This window comes from Ambystoma mexicanum, chromosome 8 (genome assembly GCF_040938575.1).
Source record: "Ambystoma mexicanum isolate Mex_15411 chromosome 8, UKY_AmexF1_1, whole genome shotgun sequence".
Taxonomy (NCBI): Eukaryota; Metazoa; Chordata; class Amphibia; order Caudata; family Ambystomatidae; genus Ambystoma; species Ambystoma mexicanum.
This window is the reverse complement of record NC_090929.1, coordinates 1,333,884,060-1,333,909,381: the sequence shown is the minus strand read 5'-3', so window position 1 is coordinate 1,333,909,381 and position 25,322 is coordinate 1,333,884,060.

Below are 25,322 nucleotides of genomic sequence, written 5' to 3'. Positions count from 1 at the left end.
GCTCCGTACCCAGAATGTTATTATTTTCGACACCACACAAACACTTTCGAAAAAAGGAGCACATTTTCCAGTTGAGTCTACTAGATAGAGAATTAATGCCTAGTTCCAATCTCAAAAGGGGCATTGGTGAACAATTTGGCAGATGTAATACTTTTCTCCAAAATTTAGCCTCCAACTTATCCCACATTTTGTCATTTATATACAACTTTGACTCGGCACCATAGAGAAGAACAGGAATTACTTTCTGCTCATAGAACATTAAAATGTGTTTTAAAGTAAATTTCCCATATTTGTAATGCAGTATTCTGGCCTGAGATATCAAAGTCAACAATGTTGACTGTAATTCAGTCAGATATTTATTATCAGTGACAGTATTTTGTAAAAACAGTCCCAAATATGTGCCATTTTCGAGTGGAACATTTCGATCTATGATGGGACCCACAAGCCAAAATCTGTGATTTACTTAAGTTTACAATGAGTTGGTTTTTTGTAACATATTCTGACAAAGCAGATAGCAGAGCCTGTAGTCCTTTGGGAGTTTGCGAGATAAGGACTAAATCGTCAGCGTATAAAAGCCACGATATGCGTTGCCCTCCCAATTCAGGAGCATCAGACTGAATATCGAGAAAAGATAACCCCATGTCAAAAATAAAAAGGTTGAACAGAGTTGATGCTAAAATGCACCCTTGCTTTAACCCCAAGAAAGTAGCAAAGGCTGCCGACAATAAACCTTCTAAGGATAATCTAACTCGCATGGAGGTCCCCAAATGCAGCTGCTTTACCAATTCCAAAAGAGAGGGAGGGCAGGCCAGCAATTTTAACTTTAAAAATAGAAGATCCCGATTTATAGAATCAAATGCTGACCAAAAATCAATGAAGGCAAGGTAGAGAGATTGTTTTCGACCAGCATACTGTGATTTAAGCATGTTGAGAGTGATAATATTGGGCAAAGTTCCCAGACCAGTGACGAATCCGGATTGAAAAGGATCCCTCTTAAAGCAGTTTTTGGACCACAAATTGAGATCTCTCAAAATAAGACGACAAAAAATCTTCCCTGGCACATCAAGTAAAGAAATCGGCCTATAGCTGGCTGGGTTGGCCCGATCTCCTTTTTTATAGATCGGGATAAGGATGGATTGCTTCCATGACAGCAGTATTTTCTGGGACCGATTAATGTCCTCAAAGATGAGGTATAGTATCTCTGCCCAGATTTCTGGGAATTGCTTCGTATGCGTATTAGACAACCCATCAGGTCCAGGTGCTCTCGAATGGCTCGCTTGTTTAATGTAGTACAAGATGTCATCTTTATCATACGATAAATGAAAATGAGACTGATATTCAGGCTCATTTATACTAGCATGAGCCACGGGAGCAGCAAATAATTTGGGGTAGTATGAAACCCATGCTGCCTCAGACACATCATTCGCTTGTACAGCAATCTGCTGACCTGCTACCGCCTGGTTGATGATATTCCAGGACTGGGCTGAATTTTTATCGGCTAAGGATTTAAGCGTATTACTGCCATCGATTTGATATAGTTTGGCTCGGATCCCTCTTGACCAATTTCTATATCTTGTTTTAATCAAGGTTAGAGTTGCCACTCGTGAAGAAACAGGAAGTTTATAGGCCTGCATTTTTCAGCCCGTACCATCGCTTTTCTGATTCGAATTTCATGATCGCAAATATGGAGGTGCAGAGGTTGTTTTTGTTTATGTGTATTAGAGGTAGTTTGGAATAGTTGCATTAGTTCATGATAAACTACCTCATGATTCTGCTTCAACACCATTTTAAACTTCAGCTTCGCATCATAATATGATCTAAAGGCTTCAAACTATGATTCAGTCCACCTTACTCGATTTCTAGCTACATTTACTTTATACGAACCTGTGAGATAACACAATTTTTCAAGGGCCATGCGATTGTCACAAAACCATGCTGCATGTAAGATGTTATGGTCACTCACTGCTGTATCTATTATCTGAAACGATTTCACTTTGTTGAACATGCTAGCATTGACATAGATAAAATCGATAATAACCCGACTGCTAGCCCGATGCCAAGTGGCTCTAGATGGAATATCTCCAGAAAACAAACCATTTAACATAAATAGATTTCTGGCTTTAATAAAACTTGTCCACTTGGCAAGCCGGCATATTTCTGATGTACAATGTGGACCCAAACAATGCAGATTTAAGTCACCAGCCAAAATAATGTGATGTGACTCTCCATCAAGAATGGCAATGTCAATTGCTTTATTCACAGATGCCATAAAACTATCATCCGAAATCCGCAACGGATTCCAATAGAGATTTATGGCTGCATAAGAAAAATTTGTTCCCACAATTCTCGTCATTTGCAAGAAGGAGTTTGGTAAAAACCAAGGAACAACCTTTAAAGATGATGATTTCTTTACAGCCGTTAACAAGCCAGAGGCAGGACGCCCCGAAGAGCCCTTGATAGACGGAATCAGGAGGACATCATGGTTATTCCATGAAGGTGTTCTAATCAACCAAGATTCTTGAATTAGGATAACATCATAATCTAAAAGATGAAGGCCCTGATTATTCAACAAGTGGTTGTGCCCCCTCGAATTCCAGCTAATCAGGGACATAGGTGATGCCAGTAATTTCGTATGCTAGCCCTGGTTTATACTAGAATTACCATTAGGTGTGTATACAGGAGCACCTTGATTTTTAGTCATATGTTGTTTTGAACATATGTCCATTTGTTTGCCTACCAAGCAATCAGAGGGATCAGAACCTGGTAACAGATTAAACCCAAGATCCGATAGCTGGGACCTGACAGCCCAGATTGCATTTACCACCACTCTTGATTTTATCCAAAGAATCACAGACGAGTGCTTTGAATGATACAAAAACTACACCAACTCAATATCAATGGTGCCAATGTCATCTAGCTCAGGTATTTCACTAAATATTGCAAGGACAGAGGCACGATTTAATCTATATTGCTTTGCGGGCAACATCTTGCAACTAAAAGACTAAGAGTGAACTGCAGGGTGCCCAACGTGCCCATTTGAGATTTTAATTTTGAAAATGTAGGCAAATCGTTGGGTGCTTCATGCAAAGAGCTAGACTAATTTCTTTGAGAGGGGCAAGAGGCTACAATAAACTTGGTAAGAGTGGATTAAATCAATTTTTCCATGTCAATTGAGGCCTGCTGTTGAATATGTGGTTCTGAATGTCTTGTATCAATTTTATTTGAGACCTGGGCCTGTGTTGTGACTACTTTTTGTACAATGGGAGCAGAGGGCTCATACATTTTAACCATTTCTGATGGAGCAAAAGACAGCTTTTTGGCAGCAGATTTGGACGTCAGGTACTCATCAACAGCATGCCTTATTTCTTTGCGACGTTCAACATCGCCTAAGACCACAGGAGGAATGAAAGAAAAGCCATTTGCTGTTTGCGTTTTGGCAGGAAGATTTGCCACTTCAGACGCAACTTTTATCAACTCATTTAGAGGGCTATAAGCCGTAGCAGCAGGAAATACAGCTGGTGCAGTTTTAGCCCTCTTTGCGTGTGACTGAAGGCGATATTGTTTTGCAATTTATTTAGACAAAGTAGCACTAGATGAAATTTTATTAACAAAGGCTTTAGTTTGAGTAGAGCGTTTAGCAACGCCTTTGATGTTTTTAGATTTTTTTTATCTGGAGTTTTTTCGTTAAGCCCGCTTTTGTTGACACATCAAAGACATTTGTATGAATACCATCAAAAACTGAATAGTTTGGTTTCTGAGAGAGACCCTCTACAATCTCATTAACTGCATAATCAGTAATAGGATTTAATATGAGATGAATAGGCTGATAACATTGTGCTATCACTTCAGACAAAGTTGTAGTTTGGGAACCACATGAGGTTTTACTAATAGGGGGATTGTGAGCCAGACTCAAGGTGTCAAGTTTGCTCGATACAGTCAGTTGGCCAGTCAGAAGTTGATTTAGCTGTTCCGAATGTACATCAGCCTTATTTGCTAAGACTTCGAATAACTTGGCCAAGGCAAGTATAGCAGTATTCATTGACGTCAGGGCAATGCTGATATTTACACTATGAGTGTCAACCACCCCTTGAGCAACAGCAGACGAGCCCCCCATTCGCCGTGGAGTCGGCGCAATAAATGATAATTTGGCCTCTGAGTTAACAGCACTTAAATTTGTGAACAAGATAAGCGATTTAGACGAATCATTTGTTTCAAGATCAATTACCGCCATGTCACAAACGGGATGGAGGGCGAAAAATAGGATTAGAAACATCATCTGAATTCATAGAAGACGTAGTTAAGGAACCCACAGGTAGTACAACAGGACCAGTTAGAACGTTGTTTAACAAGATACTATCTGTTAGCGAAACATTTTCTTTTGCAAAGGTAACCATAGAACTGGTCAAGGAGACATGCTCTATCATTTCCCCACCTGGGTCATCACACGCCACACCAGACTTTGGTACCTTTATGGCTGCCACATTTGTTTTATCAACACAGTCAATTGTTATTATAGAAGTTTTCCCAGTATTCAGCTGATCAGGCTCAACCTGGCTTACTTCTTGACAAAATGGCCGAATGTCCATGCCTAATAACAGTTCAGCTCTGCTTTTAGGTTTATGTTTCATAATGCCTATACGTGGAGTGAAACTTAATCGCGATTTCTTTTTTGTGAAGACAACTTGGCTATGTACAGAAGTTGTATCATTTGTGCAATGCGCATCAGTTACATTGGGGATTCCTGATGTAAGCGAAAAATGTCCACGTTTCATTATTAGTTTAAGACAGATAACTGCCAAAGGATCTTATCCACAAGTCAAAATGTCTTCCTGGTATAAAAACCCAAATGTATTATTATTTTTTTTTCCCCTCTTTTCCCTTTTAAAAAGACCGTGAGACTGCACCACAACAGGACACTAATCAAACAGGATAATATAGGCTCACGTGTGTTTCAGAGATTTCAGCCCTTTCGGGGTGTTGCACGAAATCAGCGCCAAACAGTCGCACAACAGTCGGCGCCCTTTACCCCTGCCGGGCTTAACGCCGCAAGGGTGCTTGTGTCTGCCTTTTGAAGATGCAAGGAAAGTCACGTGCGTTGTCACGTGCCCACGAATCGGCTCCACCTCCTCCAGGAAGTAAGCACACCCAGCAAGAGCCTCTTGACAGCTCGCAGTGCTGGGATAAGGCTAGCAGCAGGTAACGTTTGTTTTGGCAGCAAAAGTAATTTCCTCAATGAAAAAGCAGTCGCCACTCGGGCGCTTGTGTCTGCCTTTTGAAGATGCAAGGAAAGTCACGTGCGTTGTCACGTGCCCGCGAATCGGCTCCACCTCCTCCAGGAAGTAAGCACACCCAGCAATAGCCTCTTGACAGCTCGCAGTGCTGGGATAAGGCTAGCAGCAGGTAACATTCGTTTTGGCAGCAAAAGTAATTTCCTCAATGAAAAAGCAGTCCAAAAACTCATCTTTGAGCTAGCTCTATCACACAGTAATATCAACATTTTTGCTGTAAGTAGCCTGACAGTGTTATTTCAAAGCAATCTTCTTAAAACAATGCTTAAATGCAGATGTGAATATACTACTGCTGTAATAGATGTCATCACATGTTAAGCTGCTACAACTAGCAGCAACTGAAACCTAATACTTAATTGAAAAAATAATCTTGCCTTTTCAAATTATTTCTATGTACATGAAATGTCGAGGACGTCTATTTCCTCTGAGGGTCGAATGACGTCAAGTGTTAGACGAGGGGTGTGGGAATTGGGCCTGCTTTGCATATTGTGGTAGAAATAAAGTACTCTCCGATGTAGAGAGATATGGAAAGTCACCTCACAGTTCCCTGACCTTATAATGAAAGCCCTCCATGACATGCAATTGCCTTATCACATATAACGGTGAGGGAGGCATGGGGGGTGGCTTACTCAAATATAATAAATACGCTAGTGCATGAACAGTTTAAGGTAAGGTATTTTGGGCTTCATTGCAGGCTTTGTGGTAATGGTAAAAACGGAATGTATTTTTAATTCCCACTATTTTTAAAATACAACCTATTTACAGGTTTAAATCATGTGGGATATTTACATCAAGGGGTATATAGAAAATATTGAATGGGACAAATACCGGAGATTAACCCCATGCAGTATATTCATGCATGCATGTACTCTACTTTAGACCCACAATACATTTCAATATCAACAGAAAAAATAGAAAATGTGGTTCTATTAGAGCCCCCTTATTAGAGCCCTTGGCATCAAAGCTCAAGGAGTATGCCCAGTGTTGCCATGCCTTCAAACCCAGGGTCTACCAATCATGTTGTATACTTTGCAACCAAGTAACATAAGTTCTAATCCTGGCTACCCCACTTGCCCAAACGTATATGATCCTGGACAATCACTTTATCTGAGAGTACACTCAGTTCATTTATTTGGTCGAAATGAATTTTGGAAATAAGGTGATCCCTAATACTAAGCACTATATTAAATCAAACAAATAATTCACAAAGACGATTCAAAACCTAGTTACGCGATCTAATTAAGCCTTAGCTGTGTTCAACCACAATGTTTTATTTTTTCCCTATAGTTTTGATGGCATGCTGCACTTCAATTAATTACATACTTTGTATCTGATAATTTGAATGGTTCTGTGTGCCATTTTAAGGCTGTTCTGGGGTGCAAAAATGTCTGCAGCCCTGAGAACAATGAGCTGGTCGTTGTGCTCAGTGTTAGCTACTCACCTTTTAAAGTGGGGAGGCAGAAATATTTTCCCTGAATCCTGTCATACATAAAGTAAGCAAAGCATGAATCCCTGAACCCAACCAGAGGGCTTGGGAGGGTTTTCAACCAAGACGTGTTTTAAAAAATATATAATGAATTGGTCCATTTTATAGGTCATTTTCTTTGAGAAATTGAAGAAAAAGCCTTAAGGTTTGCAGTCAGTTCTAAAGGGGTATACAATATGGAATAAGGTACTTGAGATGCTGGGTCACTCACATGTGGTACACACATGGATGTACAACATTATGTCCAGCTCTATCATAAAATTGTGTGTACAAAAGAAACCAATGATGCACAGTAGATAAATATATATTTGCGTTACATCACTGACACAGTGCCTGACACAGTATTCCACTCCGACACATACATGTCCATCAAAAACTATATGTAAAGGGGCGTGGCTTGGAGCGCCAGCTATGCGGTTGCTTCTTTGAGAGCTCTGGCGGGCTCCGAGCCGTATTAGAAGTTACATGTGCTTAAACCCATGGCATTGAGCAAGGGACAGCTATGGAATGTTTACTGAACAAATCCCTGAAGTTGCAGGGAGAACCGAGCCCACAACCGCAGAAATCCGAGATGGAAGATCAGGCTGGCTTGTCAATGGACAGCCCACAATATGGCGACCCAGTGGAATGGCGCAAAGTGAGACCCACACCAGCCAAGGAGATAGCTGCAGCATGGGCGCCACCCCAATGTGTTGGGAGCGAGAGGCGGACCACCCCATCCACACAGCAGTAATACCAGCAGTAAATCGGCATCTGCAGGTGAACCACTGGGAAGAGGGGCCCTGGAATACCTGGAGTCCGCCGGAGCTGAGAGGCTGTGAGTCTGCCCCAATGTGAGGAGCAGGCCCTGGTGGGCTGAGGTCGGGACCAGCAGACCAGCAACATCGCCGGAAGGTGCTCGCTCCGGCGATCCACGGCGGCTCATGGCCTGCTGAGTCGTCGGAGCCAGCGTGGGAGGTGCAGGGACGCTGTTGGCGTGCCTTCTCATCAGTGAGCAGAGGAGGAGCACGGCAGAGAGCGCGGGCGGACCACCAGCCACCGGCGGATGACCCCACCCCCAGGGATACCAAAAGCGGCCCACCACCTAACTGAAAGAATTTGAAAGGGGAAGGAGGGCCAAAACCATTTTCAACATAGCACAGGGCCCTCCTTCCCGCCGGAAGTACCAGCAGAGTGGCCCCTAGACCTCTAAGAATGGAAAGGGGGCTACAGAGTCTAATCCTTAACCCCCACCCCCCGCTAAGACACCCAACCAGGAGCAGCCTAAAAGGAGCAAGAAAGGAGACAACAGCTACGGCACAATACAAAGGCAGCCTGAGGCCTCAAGTTAGAAGCCAGCACCAACATAACGGAGAAGCAGACTGAACATAGCAGCCTGTACTTAGGAGCAACCTGAAAGGGGAGAGAAGGGGGAAGCCAGCACCGGCACAACTTAGTTCCCCCATGTCCCCGCCGGCACCACCAGCGCAGTGACTGGCGGATCACCAAGCTGTCAAGAGGTTAACAAGAACCTCCCTCCACTAAATCTCTAGCCACGTTGACACACCACAGGGGCGCTGGGGGCAGGAGGGTAACTAGTAGTGCAGCCAGCAGCAACAGCACTCACACCGGCTCATTCCCCCCAACCCGAGATACCCCCAAATACAATGGCCAAACAACCCAAACCCAAAAGGCAACGTATATCACCACTATGCTACAGAAATATAGCAACAAGAAATCGGACCCTGGATGAGCTATAACACACTCTTCATAAAGATCGACAGGTCACTGGGCCACCAAGAAAGACATATAATCCCTTTGGCAGATATAAAGGCGGAATTCAGGAACTGTGTGACGGAAATATCATCTAAGGTAGAGAAGCTTGATGACTGCATGAGGGAGGTGGAACAAAGGGATTGCGAAACTGAGGAGAAGACTCTAAACCATGCAGCCCAACTTGCGGAGTTCCAGAAGAAAGTGCAAACCCTAGAACAGAACAGTGCAGATATGGCACGTAAGCAAGAAGACATGGAGAATAGGGCCCAGAGTAACAACATTTGCATCCGAGGGATCCCAATAACAATTACAGACCAAGCCCTATAAACAAATGTAGGGGGCCTGTTTCAGATGCTCCGGCTGGACTGTGACAAACCCCTACTGTTACTAGATCGAACCCACAGGCTGCACGACCACAGGAGACCCTCAGTGAACACCCCCCAGATGTAATCACACAGGTCCACTTTTTCTCTACTAAACAAGCTACTTCGCACGCAGGGTGACCTATCCTACCAGACCTGGCAGCGGCGACTGTACAAAAGCGGAAGTCACTAAAACCTCTAACAACATTTCTCCAAGACCAGAAGATACGCTCAGCTTCACCTTTGAAGGCCAACTACGCAAAATCAATTCTCTAGGAGAAGCCGAAAGCATATTGACAGGAGGCCCCTCTCCCCAGATGAAGATCTGACACATTCATCACACTCAGGAGGCCCTAGTGAAGACCCAAAGGCCCCACAAAATTCCTGGGCTAGAGTGGCACGCCGGGGAAAACAAAATTCTCACCCTTCAAGTCATGAAGGTCCGCCACCGAACTCTCTCACAAAGCCCTGCAACCCAGTAGACCCCAATAACACCAATCGTAGCTCCCCAAGATAAAACAGAAATGCTCTGAGCCTGCACGGTTCCCCCCAGCCCGAGGAGTGTACCCACTCACCTGCTTAAAGCCCAATGGGCCAAACAGGGCATTAGTTATCACTCAAAGTTATATTGTTGGAAATGTTGCACGTTCACAAAAATTTAAAAACCGGTTGCAATAGACACGCAGGAAAACTACAGATTAAAACAACGATGGAATCCCCCTAGCCTCAAGACCCCTACACCATTAGAAGAGGCAGACCCGCCTGGGGACTCTCAGCCTCATCAGAAACTTTGCTTCATAACCCTTAATACCAGAGGCCTGAATGCCCACAGCAAGCAGAAATCAGTTCTGTGTCGACTCAGAGACCTGTCAGCTCGGGGGTCTTCCTGCAGGGACCCACCTGTCCCAGATGACTTCCACCGGCTAAGGAGCACAGCGTTCCTGAAACAGTACCTGGCATCCAGAAGTTCCAAAAGAGGGGACACAGCGATCTTATTGGCCAGAGGAGTCCCGTTTGCAGAATTGGAGGTTCTCAAAAGCCCCGAAGCACGCTACATGGCTGTGAAGGGCAAGCTGTTCGGGCAGCTCTACGCTTTAGTTTCAATATACGCCCCCAACGAGAAACAAGAGGCCTTCTATCAAGACTTAGATACAGATCTCATCCATTCCTCAAAGGCCACATAATGATGGGAGGAGACTTCAACGGGGTCCCAAACCCACTGACGGATAAATCCCACCAACCGGCACCAAAAGACTTCAAAATCGCACTGGCCTTTCACCACCTCTTCAAAGCCTGTGATGTGGTTGACACGTAGAGAGTTCTGAACCCAGACACAAAAGACTTCTCCTTCTTCTCACAGGTGCACTGCGCCTCCTCTCGCATTGACCTATTGTTCGCTAGCCCCCAGCTGCTTTCCCTCACAGATGAGACAATAATAGGGGTAAAGGTACTATTCGACCATGCCCCGGTAATCCTAACATCCTGGGTCTATGACCCGGACCCTCCGTCAAGACCCCAATCGTCCCTCTATGATCTGTTACTAAACAATTTGTCGCTGCGGGATACACTGACTACAGCTATCCGCAACTACTTTGTAGAAAACCGTGCTGAGGATACGACATCTACCACAAGGCGGGAAGCAATGAAGGCGGTCATAAGGGGCGAGCTAATAGCCCACACAACAGCTTACTGAAAGCGACGCTCAAAACTACGAGAAGCCTTGGAAAAAGACATAGCAGCAGAGGAGGGAAAGCATCAAAAAGGCTGGTCACCCAAGGCGGCCCCAGCCCTACGTCTCGCCCGCAGCAAACTCGAGGCGCACTATGCAGAAGGCACAGCTCAAATTCTCAGCAGCAATGTTACTATGCCAACGGCAACAAAGCCAACAAATTCTTAGTCAGGAAACTGGCAAAAGCCCACTCCCAGAACTATATTGCAGGCCTGAAGGACACTGAAGGGGTAGCTCAATATGCTGAGGACACTAAGTTACAAATAGCAGTGTCACACTTAAAAAGCACCATGACGGCTTCCCAAAGATCAACAGACCAGCAAAAGCAGTACGTAGCCGAAGCCACCATTCCCCACCTCTCAGAAACAGACAGGCAAGCCCTAGACTTGCTGATCTCAACCGAGGAAGTAGACGCGGTAATAAGTTCCTGAAACCGAGAGCCCCTTGCCCGTATGGCTTCTCACCTAAATTTTACAAACTATTTAAAGCCCCCATGTTAAAGCCGCTAACAGATATCTTCAACTCATTCCAAGAAATGGGAATAATAACTCCATTGATGCAAGAATCGACCACCATACTTTAATTGAAACGAGTAAAGGATCCAAGAAACTGTGCCTCCTACAGACCTATATCACTTCTGAACATAGATGCGAACATATACTCCAAAGTTCTGGCAAACAGACTGGCAAAATCGCTCCCGGACTTAATTGACACAGACCAGACAGGGTTCATTCTGGGAAGAGGCACCGCCGAGCAATCAACCTAGTCGAAGTGATGCCAACAGTGAACAGCGAGATGGCGCTACTGTCCTTAGATGCCACTAAGGCCTTCGCCAAAATAGACTGGGCTTTCACTAATCCAGTCCTGGAGGCATTCCGCTTTGGCCCTCTGCAAAATTATACTACCCAACTACAAATCCCTGTGAACCAGAGGCGCTCAACTCTTGTGCGGGACAAAGCAAAGATGCCCTGTCTCCCTTCTTATCTTCACCCTCATAATGGAACCTTTTGCCCAAAGAATTTGCAATAACCCGGCCATTAGAGGAGTGGACATAAAAGGTGACGTAATGCTCTCTCTCACAGATAGGATCTCTTCTCTACCGGAATCCTTGGCCGAACTGGATCGATTCGAACAGGTGGCAGGCTTCTCCGTGAATGACCCCAAATCAGGGGCCTTAGCAATAGAGATGCCCGAGTGCACACTAAACGATTTGCGCCAAATATGCCCTCTGGCATGGAACACAAAAGCAATGAATTACTTGGGAGTACAAATCACAGCAATCCCTAGAGACCTCTATGTAGCGAACTTCACTCCCCTGTTCAACGACCTAGAAGTGGACCTCAACAGATGGACAAGCCAGGAAATCGCCCTGCTAGGAAGAATCACGGCCTGAAAAATTAACCTGTTGCCTAGATTCTTATATTCTCGACCCTGCCAGTGGAAATCCCTGTAAAACCACTCCAGCGCCTCCAAAAACTACTCTCCCGGTTTATATGGAAGAAAGGAAAGGCTTGATTCCCAAGGGCACTAATGACGGCTGAAAGGGGTGGGATGGGAGTGCCAAACCTGTGCTATTACTACGCCAACACAGTGGTGTGGTCAATCCCCACTCACACCCCAAAATGGGCAATCATAGAACAAGCCAGTTGCCCTCCTCCTCTAAGCTCCCTGCAGCACGCCTCGGGTCCAGCCCGCAGACACTGGACATCCATCCTCTCCTTAACAAGAACATCTTGGAAGGTCTGGGAATGGGTCGAATGAAATAAAGGGATCCCTAAAGGGCTGAACCTGAACTCTTCAGTCCTATAAAAGCCAGACTTCACCACACACCTAGTAATGACCAACTTCAAGAACAGGAAACAAAGAGGGCTGAAACTGATCTCACAATTATACGAGGGCAGCGCCCCCTTAACATTTGAGGAATGTAAGGCCAAATTTGCTCTACTAGAAATGGACAGGTTCGCATACACACAGATTCGCCACTGGATCTCCCAACCACCCGTTAAACGGGAATCTAGTATAATGTTATGCCCCATAGAACTAACGCTGCAGGAGGGCTCCAGAAGAGACCTTGTCTCAAGGCTATACAAACTGTTACAGGAAGACATGCTGGTCGAACGCCCCCGCTATATGACCCAATGGGAAAAGGATCTGGGCCACCCGATAGAAGACTGCACATAGATAGATATATGGACAAGGAACAGTAAAGCCACAAGAGGCATAACAAAGAATGCACACTTAAACTACTCTATCAGTGGGACTACCCCCCCGGAGCGCCTGCATCACTTTAAGAGTTTGTGGAACCCAGAGTGCTGGAGACAATGTGGGGCGCAGGGTAAATACCTCCACATGTGGTGGGACCGCCCAGTTGCTGGAAAATTCTGGGAAGAGGTGCTCCAGACCATTGAAGCGATCACACACCGCAGACTACCAATGGAACCAGAGGTGATCCTGCTGGGAGCCCCACTAGCAGATAGCTACCCAAGGAATGGACGAACCCAGCTCCTCCTGGCGGCAAAAATCACCATAGCCCGGAAGTGGAAGTTGCGCAAGGGCCCTCTATTGGTACTGTGGTGTTTAAATGTCTGGGACATCTTGGTGGCAGAAAAGGTCACAGCTGCGAAAGAAGGAACTCTGCATCGCTTCGAAGACTGCCGGTCCCCCTTGCTCGAATACCACAGTGAATTTCCGGCACTCACCTTTAAACCAAATCTGGCAGAGCAGACCCTATGATCCTAGAGGAGGAGAGACCCGAGCCACAGACAGATTGGAGGGTTGTTAAGTGGAATGGGTGGGCGAGTGGTAATTATGTCACAACTTAACATTGTCTTATCACAAATGTCTGTAAACACACTGTTGCAACCGACTTTAAATAAAGTTGTTAGAAGAAAAAAAATATATGCAAGTAGAAAGGACTCAATTTTTAGCTTGGGCTACAGATAGGGAGAAATGGCATATGTAGGAGGAACGCAAAGCTTGTAGGAATTGTTGGTTATTTGCCCACCCATTGATTGCCCATAGCCCTGGCAATCCCTATGGCCAATCACACCAAGTTCCTGCCCCTTCCTGCCCCTTCCTGCCCAAAACACCTCCTCACGGGAACTCTTTGGGTTTGCTTTAATCAAGCCTTGCCATCAAACTTTGCACTCAAACTGCCTGACAGCGTTTGTTCAAAGCTCTCATTACGAGTTTGCCGATAACCCGCATGTACTACAAGCGGGTTACCGGAAAACTTGCCTTACCCTAACCGGCACCCGATATCCCGGTGTTACTGGGATATTACGGGTGCCGTCAACAGTGGTAAGTTCCCATTCCATGGGGTCCCATTGGACACCATGGGATGAGAACTACTGAATCACCAGCATCATTGTTAACGGTGTAGGTGATTCAGTGATTGTTCTGCTAGTAGGGGCCTGAAATCCCAGCAGGTCATGCCTGCCGGTACTTCACTGCCCCTACCGGCAGACTCGGAGTGAGCCTGTCCAGTAACAATGCCAGAGTCGGTAGTACCAGCTTTTTTTGCGACCTGTTATTAGTGGACTAGCTCCTCCGTAATGAGGGCCAGTGACTTAATTGGAGCTGTAAAAACGCTACTGGTGTACTAAAAATGTCTTACCAGCCCTGCCTTCAGACACTCGTTTTATAAGTACTTTGCGTGTCCCTCACCAAAGTCCTGTTAAAAACAAGCATTGGCAAGGCCACTGAAGTCCTGTTTAAAACAAGCATTGGTAAAGCCAACGTTTTTGGCTTGTGCATCCGTTTTAAGCTTTTGCCAGGCACTGCTATTAGATGCCCAGCAATGTTCCCTCTAATTATTTTTCACTAAGTGCAAAAATGGTTGGCTTTCGTGCGCACGTTATTTTCCATCATGTGCACAACCACCAGCAAAGTAAGTGCACTACTGTAGTAGTGTTCTGCTTTTTCTAGGCTACAATAGACCAACACTGCACTGTCTGAGTAACAGGCAGAACACTACTACAGTAGTGCACTTACTTTGCTGGATGTGAAGAGTAGGTTTCGTCTGGGTTGTATCTTCCAGCAGAGACAGCTCTGGCTTTTAGGAGGCTGTTCTTCACTGCAATTGCAAAAGAAGGAGGTTAGTGGGTATGTGTGATAATGGCACAGTAATGTGGTCCCATGGTCTATTGTAGCCTAGAAAAAGCTATCCAACCCAACAGCAGTTGCTTCACTCTTACTCATTGCACCGTAGCAGGTCCACTCTTTGTATTATCATCTGAACACCAGTATTCTAACACCCACTAGTTTTGTGAAAACATCGTAATGTCCTTACTTCCTCAGGCACAGTACACCTTCACACACACTGAAGCAAACCTTTCACATAGAAACACACACATATACCAGTGCAACCTTCCCAAACAGGAGTAACAGCCCTTTACACAATCACACACCCCTCTATGTATGCATACTCTCATACAGTGCACACAAATACATTGCACAACTTTCAAACCCACACTTTCCTTTTTTCTCCAACAGACACAAGAGAATGCCTACCAAAAAGCAATTCCGTAGAAAACAACACAGAAATAGAGCAGATAAACTCAAATCATGTAAAATAGCCATCCGCCTCAAGCAGACTTTGCACAAAAAGTGAAAGCAAAACAGCTAATACAGTCACTGAGCAAAACAGGACCAGGTAGCATGAAAAAAGTGTGACCCCTCTTCCAAAATGTAAAAATAAAAAGAAATGTATTAAGAAGAATGCAACTACCAGTAGTGCTAACACTGCATCTTCCAATGTTAGCGTAGCCACAGGTAGGCATTCCCAAAAATTAATTTTACAATAAATAGAGTCTTTCAGAACCTTATAAAAACAGTGGAAAAATCACGCCCACCCCTTCAAACTTACCACAGAAAACTGATCCTGGAAGCTCTCATGCACAGTGCAATGCTCCTCAAAAGTAAATTGTTTATATTCATTATAAACAGAATGAAACCACTAACAACATTAATTAGTAAACTACAAAAAGTACTGCACAACATACGCAACATCAACATAGATACCTTTGGAAACTTCTGCAAACTTTGCAAAACAACCAGCACAGAGCCATATGAAGAGGCATACAAACAAAAGCAAAAAAAAAACTATTGCCATAGATAGCAGTGGCAGAGGGTATGAAAGGGTATACAGTACCATTATGGCAGAAGAAATGTTGATTGAAAGAATATCCCCAACAAATTTACTCTCCATTGCACCGAACTAATCCGTCCCATCTACAAATGGCCGTGCACCTCAATGTGTAATGTATGAAAACAATCCTTCAAATCTTTATGGCAATTTAGACTACTTCTGACTCTATCCCACGAGGGAAGGAGTCTGAAGAGAAGGATGCCCCTGTGACAAATTCTTCTTCCTCTTAAGGGCGGAAGGCCAGACTCACAGAGTGGACCCCCAAGGTTTTTACCTTAAATCTGGGTTCCCCCATCAAGTGGTCACTTGCTCCACAAGCCACACAAGATCCACTGGGTCTTGGGACATAGGGCGGCTTACTGTAACCAGAGCTATGCTTGGGAGGATGACTCCCACTATTCTGAACATTCTCATGTGACTTACCTTTACTATGCTTTTTGTGGCCCTTATGGGAGGAGGTTGTATCAGTAACCCCACACTCCTTATCTTTGGGCTTTTTCCTCTCCTCCTGTTTATCAGGAGCAGGCGTGTCCTTATGGGATACTCTGTGTGACACCCATAAATCTGCTGCAATGGCTACTTTATTTGGATCTATCTCCTTAGAATGAGCCAAGTGCTGCTAAGATCTGGGGACCAAGAAGCAAAAATATGTTCATGCATGACTAAAAAAATCATACCCTCCAAGGTGGTGACCTTATAACCTTCCACCCAGCCATTCAAGTTTCTCAAGGAATCGGTTACACATGGTTACATATGACACCCAAGTATTACCTTCTTTCCTTCTGTAATCTCTGAGTCTTCCTAAACTTCAAAACCAGAATTTGTTTCAATTTCGCAAAGTCTTTTCTGTCAGCCTTAGACATTTTCATAATGGTACTGCAGCCAGAATGGGGTAGTCGACTGAGCAACATGCAATCTTATCAGCATCAGCAACTCTTTTGCACTTCACATGCATACTCAAATGCAGTTAACCAATCCATGATGTCATTCTTCTCGCCATACATACTAAGCAGACCTTTTGGAAACCTTGGAAGAGAGGAGGAGCCAGACCCTGTAGAGGAGCCATTGGCAGCTTGTAACTTGGGAAGCTCCAACTGGTGATCCATGTCATTCTGTTACTCTGCTTTCTCTAGTTTTAGCTTAGACATGCAGAATTCAAGCTCCTTCTGCTTAAACGGCAGCTTTTGACTTTTGAATTCGAGCATCGCCTCAGCCTCAGAGCCAGCAAACGAATCATGAGCCTCTACATCATCCCAATCATCATCAATCGCTTCAATGATGGCAGCAACAATCCTTTCAGCACTGTTACTGGGAGCAGCCCCAGAGACTTCTTTACTGTCATAAAAGGGAAAAGCTGTGATCTGGCTTTCCTGCCATTAGATTATCTTTTGGGTCATTTTTGGCTTTTGTTCCAGAGGCTGACAAGCCTCTTTCTGCACAGATGTTCCTTAGCATTTCTGATTTGGAAGCACCCATATGTTTGCAATTGCTTCCATGCTATAAGCGAGGCAGGGGACTTACAGGTAAATGAACAAATGTCACTGGCCCTCATGAGTTGCCCGGTAAAAGCGGGTTCATTACCCGCATGCCGGAACGTGCGAGTCCGTGCTCGTATGAACCCGCTAACAGCGGGTGATTACGAGTATACGAGCACACGCGTTCCCCCATGCCGGTAGTGGCAATACCGCCATGCCGGTAAAGGGCCACCAACCCCCCTATACCGGCATTGTGGGGCCCGCCCATTGCGTAACCGCCTCCCTCATAACAACCCCTAAATACCGGCACGGTATTACCGTGTTTGCAAAAAACGGACCCGGAAACTACGTCATCGCGCAGGAACGGGAAATGGGCCGGCGGCCATCTTTAAAAACACAATCCATTGCCATCCTCCACAACCACCACTTCCTTTGTGTTATTGTGTGCCACAACAGAAGCAGGATGTCTAAGGCTACCAAGATGTCGACCCCAAGCAAATGAAAGCAGCGTTTTTCAGATGCAGAACTAAGCATGCTTGCTAACACCCTTGCACAGCATGCAGATACAATCAGGAGGTTCATCCACTGCACGCCAAGGGACCAGGTCCACCGCCACCCCCCAGCCCAAGAAACTGCCTAGAGCAACAGGCAGTGTGCCACGCAAGGCAGTAACCCTGCAGGGGACAAACGCAGCCACAGAACAGCAGCAGCCACCCACAACAGTGGGAGGCGTTTCCATTGATGCTCCGCCAGCCACCGCGGACGTTGTGTCTACAGAGGTGGATAATGAGGGTGACATCATGTCCGGCACACCCACCCCAAGCCCCATTACCAGCCTCCCCCCCCCCCTACAGAGTCTGAGTGCATGGACGATACGTGCCTCCATGATTCGGACCTTGGAGACTCTGACATTGGCATCTTTGAGGAGGACAGTGCCCGGGACGTGGGCCCCACGCAGGTGCCATCCACCACCCTGCCAGCCACCACCCTGTCTACCGCCACCCCGGCAACCAGTACTCCTGCAGCCAACAACTCTTTCGAGGCTCGCCTGGCAAGGGTTGAGGCCCGACAGGAGTCCATGTTGGAACTCATGCGGCAACAAGTAACCACTGGGAATGACGCCATGAGGGACATTGCCACGGCCATCGCAGCCAATACTGCTGCTGTGGAGGCATCGACATGTGCCTTTAGGGAGTGTATGGGGTCACTTACACAGTCCCTGCTTGCGAATCTGCCACAAATGCAGCGCCCACACCTTGGGGCAGCCATGGGACTGACCATCGACACCTCCACTGCAACAACCCCTTCCACCTCGGCCCAATCGAGCCCTGTGCGTTTGACGCAGAGGAGTGCACGGCACTTGACCATGGCACTCCCAGATCCAAAAATTGCCTAGAAATAACAGGACAGGCAATGACATATTGAAAATGTACGTTGGTGAAGGGACCACGGTTTGTTGGACATATGGGGACATTTGGGGTTTGTGGGGTGGGTGAGGGAGTTTACTGGGGTATTTTTGGGCTTTGTGGGGTGGGTGAGGGAGTTTACTGGGGTATTTTTGGGGTTTGTGGGGTGGGTGAGGGAGTTTACTGGGGGTTGTGAGGGGATTATGTTCACAATATCACGTCTGTTGAAAATACACCGTTGTGTGAAAGCAAATCATTGGCTGGACATACTTCTTTTTGAACAAGTACATTTATTGTGTGATGGTGTACAGTGGGGCAGTTCTAACAAAACAAGTGTGCATGTCCACATTCAGCCAGTGTGTCGCAGACACATTACTTTCATTGTCCCTGCGTTTCAAAAGTATTCGTCAATTAGTGCTTGGTGTACAGCATGGCCATCACGTAATGGCAGGGGGGCTCCTTCGCCTCCGTCTCCATCCCCTTCATCCTCACCCGGCCCATGCATGTCAATGTCAGGTGGCAGTGGTACATTCCTTCGGACGCACATGTTGTGCAGCATGACACAGGCCATGGTGATCTTTGCCACCTTCTCGGGTCTATATAGGAGTGCCCCACCAGACCTGCTTAGGCAGCGGAACTGCGCCTTTAACAGGCCAAAGGTCTGCTCAATCACAACACGGGTACAAGTGTGCACACGATTGTAATCCTCTTCATGGCTGTTCTGCGGGTTCAGCACAGGGGTAAGTAGCCACGGCCTCAAGGGATATCCTCCATCACCTGCAAGAAGATACAAATAGGTGTGTGTCACTCTGAACTGCCACCTTCAGGGAGCACGGTCATGGAAGCAGCTATTTGTTGTGGGCATGCACATGTCCCTGTACGTGTACAAAATAGTCACCTATATGCAATGTATACTGTACAGAGGTATGGTACACAGGATGGGGTTCACTAGATGATGCAGGGTGTAATCCTGCATGCTGAGGCAGATTTGCTGTGGTAGTGCGACAATGTTTAGTTTCAAATTCATGCTGTATATTGATTGCTATGCATGGTCACACTAGCCGCATTGCCACAGTTGCCATCCTATTCAGTCATGCATTGCTTGCCATCACCATGGTGCTCTGGTTGTGTTTGATAATTTATGTATGATATAATTAAGATATTGCTTGAAACCAAAGAATTATGAGACTTCAGCCATCAAATAGTTTCTTTGGACTGAAAGAGAGCCCAAGTCTTTATTAATCAAATTTTCTTTTCTTTTAAAAACACCAGAAAAAGGATACTTCTTTTCAGCTCGCCGCAGATCTTCAAAGAGAGAGAGAGTCAGTCGGCAAAGTCAAAGAGGTAAGTTATACTCAAATGAGGGCCGTGTGTCTTGTTTTATCTTTGTCTTGTTTTCTGTCTCGGTTCTCTTCTTTTTCTCTGTGCGATATTCTCTCCTTCTGTTGGAGATCTTCTTCTCCTTTAGCTAATTATTGTTTGCTCTCCATATTCTTTTCTTTCCTCTATTTGTTTTAGAAATGTCCTTAACAAGTCCCCTTTTCTTTCAAAACAACCTTTAGCACTCGACAGTTCAGCTATTCTCTAGCTTTGTGGATGCTCCGTGTCGTTATAACCTCCCCAACCTTACTGTTGGCTTTATATTTTAGCTTTATATTTTAGCTTGACGGTTGATTATGCAATCCTGTCGGCGCCTCTCTAAAATTCTGCTTCGCTTTCTCTTCACTTTTTCATATTTTGATTGGTAGTTATGGCTACCCTGTTATTTCGGTCTTCGCTTCGTAGATTGTAGGTTTTACCCCTTCAACACACTGCTCTATTAGTTGTTGCAAGTTCGTTTCCCTGCTTTGCCTGGCTCATAGCAGTTTCTGTCCCTCAACTCCTCCCTGTTATAACGTAGTGTTACCTGAGTAATGACTTTTCCTCCGCTGTCGAGGGCGAGAGAAGGCTCGTCCTATTTCCGCCCCTTTTCTAACCTCTCGGCTCGGCTCCGGAGTCAGCTGGGCTCTGCAGTTTGACGCATACGGAACTCTCCTCTCTTTCTCTCTCTCTGCATACAAGGAAAAACCTCACTCGCTGGCTCCGTAAATTTGACATGAAACGCGGCGGCGTTTCATTAAACAACTTCTTCTCCCTCGCTCTCCCTCTCCGCATACCAGATAATACGTTCGCTCTGCGGCTCTTCAAAACATCATGAAACTCGACGGCGTTTCGCTAAACAGCTTCTCCTCTCTTACTCCGCTTCTACGTCGAAGCAACCTTTTAACTTTAAATGCTGAAAAACTCAACTTTGCGCAACGGCGCTACAGGACTTATCCTGAACAACTTCTGGCAGCCTTCATTAATACGCCCAGCTGAGACCGTTGGACTCGATCTCCTCCTCTTCAGACCCCGTCTCCTAGGCAACCAAAACACAGCGTTAGAGGAAAGGTCCTACCTGTTTTACTTCCTGCTCCAGTATCTCCGTGTCAGGCAAGCCTTAAAGTCGTGTTTATATATCTATATATATATAAGAAAAGCAGACGTTACAATAAGACATGCACATTGTCACACCCCCTCTACTAAACCCTTACGATCGGGAAGGGTTTCAGCCCTGGATAGATAATCAGCTTGGGCTAACAGTTTTCCTGGTTTATGAACTGTCCTGAAAGTGAAGGGCTGGAGGGAAAGGAACCATCTAAGTATCCTCTGATTCGAAACCTTATTCCGAGCAAGCCATACCAATGGGGCATGATCCGTTATTAAAGTAAATTCTCGGCCTAAGAGATAATATCTTAAAGCGTCAATAGCCCACTTTACGGCCAAACATTCCTTCTCAATAGTTGGGTAACTCAATTCATGTGACAATAGCTTCCGACTAATGAAGAGTATGGGTCTTTCTTTCTCTCCTTGATCCTGAAACAGCCCAGCACCGAGTCCGGTACCTGAGGCATCGGTCTGTAGGTAAAACGGTGCATTAAAATCTGGGCAGTGCAATACAGCTCTCTCAGTGAGGGCCTCCTTTAATGCCTTAAATGCTTGTAAAGTCTCCAGAGTTTCCCAAGTTTTCTTTGTCATTGAGTTCTTCTTCAAGAGATCTGTGAGAGGGCTGGCGAGAGTAGAAAAGTGTGGAATAAATCGTCTGTAGTATCCCACAAATCCTAGAAATGCCTGTACTTGTCTCGGTGTAGCTGGAAATTTCAACTGCTTTATAGCCTTGATCTTTTCTTCTTGAGGTCTGATGATCCCCTGACCGAAATAATATCCTAGATACTTTGTATGAAACATGGCAACATGAGTTTTTTTGGGATTTACGTGTAATCCTGTCATTTCTAGAGTCTTAAGGATACTTGCAAGATGTTGTAGGTGTTCTGCCCATGTGTTGCTGTAGATTATGATATCATCAAGGTAAGCACCGACATATTGTTCATGTCCCTTGATGATATGGTTCATTAGTCGCTGAAAGGTGGCCGGAGCTCCATGCAACCCGAAGGGTAGCACAGTAAATTGATATAAACCCGTGGGTGTGGCAAACGCCGTCTTTTCTTTATCAGCCGGAAGCAGGGGAATTTGCCAATAACCTTTGGTTAGATCAATGGTAGTCAAAAATGTTGCCTTCCCTAAATTGTTCAGGAGATCTTCTATTCGAGGCATTGGATACGCATCAAATTTAGAGATGTCGTTTACCTTTCGAAAATCCATGCAAAATCTTACACTCCCATCCGGCTTTGGTACAAGAACTACCGGAGAGCACCAATCACTGTAAGAAGGTTCAATGATCCCAAGTTCTAGCATTTCTTGAACTTCTTGGTTGAAAGCTTTGATCTTTGATTCAGGAATTCGATAAGGTCTTTGTCTCACTATAGTTCCCGGTTTAGTGACTATCTGATGATTTGTTAAATTGGTCCTCCCTGGTAGGGAAGAGAATACATGGGTAAACTTTTGTATGACCCTAGACAACTCTGTTTTTTGTACAGCTGACAACTCTGGGTTCACATTCAAATCCTCCGAACCAGTTTTTTCCTTTATTTGTGGAAATTGTTCTTCTGTAGTTTCATTCACAGATATCATGGCCATTGTTGGGATGGGAGATCTCCATTTTTTAAGTTAATTGACATGATAGGTTTGATACGGAAATTTACAATCTGTCTGTTTCACCTTGTATGTTAATGGTCCTAAGACTTCGTGAACCTCGTAAGGACCTTTCCAAGTAGCTAGCATTTTGTTCTCTGATGTAGGTACTAACACAAGTACTTGGTCTCCTTTTTTAAAAACTCGTAACTGTGTATTTTGATTGTAGTATCTTTCTTGTCTTATCTGTGCTTGGAGAAGGTTATCTCTTGCAACACTTTGTAGCTTTTCTACTCTTTCTTGTAGTTGGGAAGCATATTCTGTTAATGTTATTTCATGTTTTGGTTGTTCTTCCCAAGCTTCTTTTAACAGGTCTAACAAAGTACGAAACGGGTCTCCTGAACAATAACTCAAAGGGTGAAAACCCTGTTGAGGACTGCGGAGTATTCCTGAGTGTCATTAGAATCCATGGGAGTACTCTATCCCAGTCTTTATTCTCTGGGGAAGTCGTTTTCTTCAGCATCTGTTTAATGGTGTTATTATAACGTTCTACTAGCCCATCTGTCTGTGGGTGGTACACAGCAGTTTTCAGGTGTTCTATTTTTAGGGTCTCACAAACTTGTTCTAATACTTTAGACATGAAATTCGACCCTCGATCGGTGACAATCTCTCTGGGTATCCCAACTCGTCCAATGAAAGGTATGATGGCGTCACAAATCTGTTGCGTATTTGTGGCTTTCAATGGGAATGCCTCGGGATATCTAGTTGCATAATCGACCACTACCAGAATGTATTTGTGACCTCTTCGTGTCGGTTCCAAAGGTCCAACAATGTCTAATCCGATCCTACTGAATGGTTCCATCACTAGTGGCATAGGTTGAAGTGGTGCTCTTTTTACATTGGCTCGGTTCTTCCGCTGGCACTCTTCGCATGATTGACAGAACCGAACTACCTGTTGATACAATCCCGGCCAATAAAACCTATCCAATATTTATTTGGTTGTCTTCTCCGTTCCTAAGTGGCCCTCACCAATTTGTATGTGAGCCACCTCCATTATAGTCTGAAAGAATTTATGTGGAATCAGCAGTTGTTTTAAGTCCTCGCCATTCCTGGCCTTAGTTACTCTATAATACAACCCATTTTCTTTGATGAATCGTGGTCCTTCTCCCGTTACTCTCTCCAGAGCCCTTTCTCGAGCATATTGCAGCAAAGGATCTAGCTCTTGTGCAGAGCGAAAACTGTCTCCGTCTTCCTCGATCCTCCAATCCACTGCCACTGGTAAAACATTTTTGACTCTCCATTCTTTCTTCAAATAGCGTCTGAGCTTTTTGCTTTTTGGCATTTTAGGAGTTGGACTAGGTATTTCATCACTATGGAAAGGGGCCGTTTCCAACCAGCTCTTCTCGATCTTATGAACTAACTCTGGGAATTTTGGTATATCGGAGCCAATTAGAAGTGGTTTTGGTAAATGAGGTAATACTGCTGCCTTTACCCCCATCGTTTCTCCGACTACTTTGATTCGTATCTCCTTAGATGGGTATACCCTTACATCCCCATGCACACATCGGATAGGGATTTTCTCTGAGGAATAAGAATCTTCACCTACCAGCTCTGATGTTACCGCTGTCTGTAGGCTCCCTGAGTCAATTAATGCTGTGGTGTGTTTTTCATCCACCTCTGCGTCGCAGGTATATAGATACTGCGACGGTCTCGCACTCATCATTTCTGTAGCTACATTTCCCTTTTGGGATTCGAGTAATCCAATCTCCATTGGTTCTGCTTTAGGTTTTTTCAGGCAGAATCTTGCTAAATGTCCCCAGTCCCCTCAGTCGAAACATTGGGGGCCTCTGGATATAGGAGTAGCTTGACGATAATTCACCGGACCCTCACTGCTAGGTCGGGAGCGTACGCCGTCACCTTCTGATCTTCGTAGCATTGAGTGTGGCCATCTTGGTGCAGTAGCAGACTTGTTCAACAAAAGGGGTGGTTTATAGCTGGTCGGATATGTCATCACCCTCTCTTGCCCAGCCTTTTGGTAAGCTGAGGCCACTTCCACAGCCTCCGTCAACGACAGCCTGGGATGTTGTTTGACCCACCTCTGTACCAGACCCGGGAGGGCCTCGATGAACTGTTCCAAAATGACTTTTTCTGTCATTTCTGCTGGAGTAGACGTACCCGGTTGTAACCATTTCTCTGCTAACTCCTTGACTCGGTAAAACAATTGTCGTGGGGTTTCGTCCACTTTCAACTTGACTTCTCTAAACTTCACTCGATAAGTTTCCTCGTCGTGTCCCATTCTTTCCAATACCACCTTTTTCATGTCGCCATAGGTCGTATCACCGGCAGGGTTGGCCGCTTGATATGCACACTGCATTTCACCGGTCATCAATGGTGCGATGTAATGACACCATCTCTCGGCGGGCCACTGGGCATTTCGGGCTACTCTTTCAAAATTCACGAAGAAATGTCCTGGGTCTTCTCCTGCCGAATATTTCTGCAAGACCGAGGTAGGGACCTGGGGATTTTTTCGGGCGTTGGTGACTTCGAGTAATTGGGCCTGCTGTATTTGTAAGGCTTGTTGGAAGGCTAACCTGTCAGCTTGAGCTTGTTGTGATTGCATCT